We start from the raw sequence: 6,078 nt of genomic DNA on the forward strand, positions 1-6,078 counted from the left end.
GCCAGAAAAGACGTACACGCAGAATACCTTCAACCAGGCTGTTGGACATCCTTCCTTGGGCCAACGGGTGGAGCTTACAGGTGCCGTCAGAATGAGAGTTCAAACAGCTGATAAAAACATCACAATAATCCACAAGAAGTGTGTGTGTGAGAGAGAGAGAGTGAGTGAGTGAGTGAGATGTATGATTAATTAGGTTAATCTACGGTGGCCGAGAAGTACAGAACAAATCACAATTCTGAAAACAAAAGAACAAATTACAAACGCAAATGCAAGTCTAAAAAACAAAATAACAATTCAGAAAGCACAACAACAATTCAGAAAACATTATAACAAGTCAGAAAACACATCCTGCTATTTTAACATAGTGTAAATAGGTATTTGCACTTAGTGTAAATAGAATCCATTGCTAATACGAGATTTGAAAAGGGAGGAAAAAAAACTCGGCAAAAGGCGGGATTGATCACAGGGTCGATCGCGTCAAAAGTTGGTCCCAAACCAATGGCACTGCCTCAAACTATACCTACCTTTTCCGGATTGTCTGATTTGTCATTGTGTTTTCTGACTTGTTATTTTGTTTTCGAATTTGTCATTGTGTTTTCTGACTTGTTATAATGTTTTCTGAATTGTTGTTGTGCTTTCTGAATTGTTATTTTGTTTTTTAGACTTGCATTTGTGTTTGTAATTTGTTCTTTTGTTTTCAGAATTTGTGATTTGATCTGCACTTCTCTGCCACCGTATTAATCTGTGAGTATGGACAGTCCCAGAGGTTTGATGTAGTGGATGTCTTGTAAACACTGCCATCTGGTGGACAGGAGCTCATCCATAGCGGTTGAGTCCTAAGTGTCAGTCTGTATCAGATTAGGCCAGATTATCATCAGAAACCTTCAGCGCTGCTTCATTAGTCTTCTCAGACGAGTAAAGACAGTTCTTCCTGTCAGACGCAGGGATATTTTATCTGAGTAATAGAGGGCTGATACCTGAGCTGAGGTTCGCGAATCTTTTGATTCAGATCGTTTTTTAACCACAGTTTTACTACAAATACCATGGTTAAACTGTAAGTGTAGCAAATCCATGGTTATTTATTTATTTATTTTTTAATAAAAGGTTTAGAGACAGATTTTTGTTTATGTTTATATGACATTTAGCATTCAGGAAACACAAATTAATTAAGTTATATTTTTCTATATTCTTTTTTGTGTACTCAAACAATCTAAAGAAAAAATCTTTAAAAACCACTGCTGTAATGTTGTTGGTTTTACATAATTAAAATTGTGCAATTATTGTCTGATGAATATGCTAATATAAAAAGGCTCTCTTTATGATTAATGAGTATGTCGGCTACCATAGCTAGGCTATAAATAAAGACTTTAGATGACATGAAACTGTGGTCAGAAGTCTATCATAAATGTGTATATGTTGTTGTAGTTGGATGGGAGGGGGTGTTGTCTGCTCTTCTGTCACCACCAATGTCATAATCAAACCTACGTCCTAGGTCTTTAGTAATAATGCATTTTAAATAATGATAATAATAATAATACAGTAATTTATTCATGTTTTAATGTTTAAGCATCTTATTCTTTTAATGGATTGAAATCCATTTTTAATTGGATTAAAATGTGTGGTTTTTTTTAGCCCGGTCTCATGAGAGTGCGTATAAATACTACGCCAAATAAAAACAAAAACTCGTGGTATTGATACGCAAAAATGGACTTTGGCGTGCATATGATACGCATGTGTTTGGCGTGCATATAATACGCAGTTTTCGCGTACATATGATACGCATCTACCCCACAACCCTAAACCTACACATCGCGTAGCATATACACGCCAAAGTCAATTTTTGCATACAGTAATTTATTCATGTTTTAATGTTTAAGCATCTTATTCTTTTAATGGATTGAAATCCATTTTTAATTGGATTAAAATGTGTGTTTTTTTTTAGCCCGGTCTCATGAGAGTGCGTATAAATACTACGCCAAATAAAAACAAAAACTCGTGGTATTGATACGCAAAAATGGACTTTGGCGTGCATATGATACGCATGTGTTTGGCGTGCATATAATACGCAGTTTTCGCGTACATATGATACGCATCTACCCCACAACCCTAAACCTACACATCGCGTAGCATATACACGCCAAAGTCAATTTTTGCGTATCAATACCACGAGTTTTCGTTTTTATTTGGCGTAGTATTTATACGCACTTTCATGAGATCGGGTTGGTTTTTTATATATATTTTTGAATTACAATACAGAAACAAAATGCAAGCATATAACACACACACACACACACACACACACACACACATATGTATATATTTCTGGGGGCTTGTAGGGCAAGAGTTTATATTTCACATTTCTAAGTTTACATCTTGCAGGTATCTCACAATTCTGACGTTCTCACAATTTTTGAGTTTATATCTCATAATTCCGAGATTGTATGCTGCAATTCTGACTTTTTAAGAATTCCGAATTTACATTAAAATTCTGAACTTCATTTCTCACAATAAAAAACTTGTATATCTTGCCATTCTGAATTTATTATCGTAATTGCAAGTTTATATGGGGCTTGTAGGGCAAAATAATTGTTTAAGAAGCAGCTGTCATAAATGAAGGCACACAAGCAGCAGGAATATGATGATGGAGGAGGAAAAAACATACATTATCTGATAAACTGTGGTGATAGTAAGTGGTTTTACTCAGCTTTGATTGGAGTTTTTTTTTTTTTGGTACCAGGGTATGAAAAAATAAAAAGGTAATTTCAAATTTTATCTCACAATTTACAAGCTTTGATTGCAATTCCCAGTTTATATCTCACAATTTAAAGTTAACATCTCTCAATTCTATTTTTTCCCCTCTGGATGAATCAACAATTCGCAATTCTAGCAGTTCTAGAGTTCTCCACTTGGACTTTTTTCTTGATTCCGACTCATTTTGAGGAAGAAGTCACAACTGTCTAGATAACGTTTAGATCCTGACTTTATTTCTCGCTAAGAGTTTATATTTCACATTTCTAAGTTTACTTCTTGCAGGTATCTCACAATTCTGACGTTCTCACAATTTTTGAGTTTATATCTCATAATTCCGAGATTGTATGCTGCAATTCTGACTTTTTAAGAATTCCGAATTTACATTAAAATTCTGAACTTCATTTCTCACAATAAAAAACTTGTATATCTTGCCATTCTGAATTTATTATCGTAATTGCAAGTTTATATCTGGCACATATCACTATTTCTCACAATTCCCAGAATTGAATTTGAGACAATCTCGTAATTCTGACTTTTTTTCTTTCACTTGCGAGTTTAATTTTTTGACGAAATAATTGGTGTAATTGCGAGATAGAAACTCAGAATTATGAGAAATTAAGTCAGAATTGCGAGATATAGCCTAAACTCTTCTCAATTCGGACTTTTTTTCTCTCAGATATCTGAGAAATGAGAAATAACTGCCGTAGAATTACGAGACATAAACTCATAATTGTGTGATTCAAAAAGTTACCAAAATTCCTTTTATTCTGTGCTGGAAACTGGCTTCTATTAAAAAAAGAGCATTAGAAATGCTCTGGATCGTTGGTCAAAACCAACTTTAAATGATTTGATTAAACGTTGATTAATTTTTCAGATCATGCAGGTTGGAGTGTGTGTCGGTGTGTAAAAAACAAGAATAATCTTCAACTGCATGACATGTTTGTGACTTCTGTTGTGACTGTTTCTTTCATCAATTATGGGTGTCAGAAATAGTGTTTAATGCAGTGTGCGTCTGTACTGAATCACTGTTTGACATCTGCTGATTCTGCTCCGCTGTGTGACGTTTAGATGAAGTGTATTTGCACATTCAGTGAAGCTTGACTTAATAATTTTATTTCCAAAGTTCTTCAGTGACTCAGACCGTGAGTTGTGGAAATGCTAATACGTGGGTGTGTGTTTATATAATATAATTTATTGTCATATAATTATCATTACTCTTTTAAACGAAAGTTTAATCTTTTTAGGATATTAAAATAAGGTTTTCTTTTTAATCATAAGACATAAACAGGATTAGTTTGACCTGAGACCAAATATTTCCCCCTCTTTTCACCAGTTTTAATGGCAGATATACACTCTAAAAAATGCTGGGTTAAATATAACCCAGTGCTGGGTAAAATAGGGACAAACCCAGCAATTGGGCTGTTTTGACCCAGCGGTTGGGTTAAATGTTTAACACAACCTTCTGGGTAGTAACCCAACCGCTGGGTCAAAACATCCCAATTGCTGGGTTTGTCCCTATTTAACCCAGCATTTTTTAGAGTGTAGCTTTTAAGAGGTTCTTTTTAAATTATTTGTTGATTTGTTTTTTACACAATTATTATGTCTATAAAAACTTCATTTATGTTTATTAATTTAGCAAACACTTTACCAATTTGATTGCTTTTAGTCATTTATTATTTTATAAAGTACATTTCTTACACTCTAAAAAATGCTTGGTTAAATACAACCCAGTGCTGGGTAAAATAGGGACAAACCCAGCAATTGGGTTGTTTTGACCCAGCGGTTGGGTTACTACCCAGAAGGTTGTGTTAAACATTTAACCCAAACGCTGGGTCAAAACAGCCCAATTGCTGGGTTTGTCCCTATTTTACCCAGCACTGGGTTGTATTTAACCCAGCATTTTTTAGAGTGTAATGTTTTAACATTTTGATCTACATGCCTCCTAAAATAGCTGAAGTTTTTAAAATGTGTACAAATTTACATAAAAACAGATAAAAGTGGTCAAACAATAAGTGTCAGTAAATTAGTTTTACTCTTCAATCTTACTTTACATTTAATACAATTCCTTGTCTTTTCTTTACAATAACAATCAATTCAAGTGTGTACGTGTGCTCCACTGGCATTGAGAAGAAGGTGAATGCAGATATGGTATTATTTTAATATGCAAACCTCATTGGTAACTGGTTCCAGCACACGCGCTGTTACTTGTAAAAGAGTTTGATAAACATCTGTGTAATTGTTATGAATGTGACAGCATAACCCAGATCGACCCACCCGTTCACACACACTCGGCTCTTATCATACCACACTGATGACAATAATGACACAAAATGAGAGGACACACACCTCTTTTCTGTTTCTTCATGCTAATCTCATCCCTCCCTCCCTCCCTCCCTTCCGTTTCACTTTTTTCATGTTTTTGTGAAATGTGTCAGGTTTCTCTTCTTCTGTGTCACCTTATGTAAAACATCAGAGGGCTTAATGGAAGCATGTTTAATTAATATTAATATGTCTATATGTGTGCATGAGTGTGTGCATTTGTTATTTGGGTGTGAAGGTTCAAAAGGTTAGATAAGCACAATATAGATATATCTAGGCTTTAATATGCATCATTTCATACTGCAAAATGGTAAAGAATAGTGCAGAAATATGTGAAATGGGACATACCTCTGTGACTTTTGTACAGTGACGCTAGTGGAGCAGAAATAATGTACTTCAATTTTAAATAGATATAAACTAAATATTAACATTAGATAACATAACAACAACAATACTTATAATAAAAAATTTAAAGTTTATAAGTGATATAAAACAATTTTTTTACCATGTTTAAGAATTTTTACTAATAAAAAGCAGTAGTAATAATAACAATAATAATAATTTTAACAAAAATATAGACCTTAAAATTGGACTATTATTATTATTATTTTAATAAAATTACATTATGAGTAGTAGCATTTACAAGGCTTCAGAAATAGCAATACTAATACTACTACTACTACTACTACTACTACTACTACTAATAATAATAATAATAATAATTATTATTATTTTGCCATATAATAATAATTTTTTATAATAATAATAATATAAATTTTCCCCCATGTTTAAGAACTGTTACTAATAAAAAGCAGTAATAATAATAATAATAATAATAATTTTAACAACAATATAGGCCTTAAAAAGCACTATTATTATTATTAAAATTGCATTATGAGTAGTAGCATGTATAAGGCTTCAGAAATAGCAATAATAATAATAATAATAATAATAATAATAATTATTATTATTATTATTATTATTATTATTATTATTATTATTATTATT

The sequence above is a fragment of the Sinocyclocheilus grahami genome, unplaced genomic scaffold, assembly GCF_001515645.1.
Source record: "Sinocyclocheilus grahami isolate Dianchi unplaced genomic scaffold, SAMN03320097.WGS_v1.1 scaffold815.1, whole genome shotgun sequence".
Classification (NCBI taxonomy): Eukaryota; Metazoa; Chordata; class Actinopteri; order Cypriniformes; family Cyprinidae; genus Sinocyclocheilus; species Sinocyclocheilus grahami.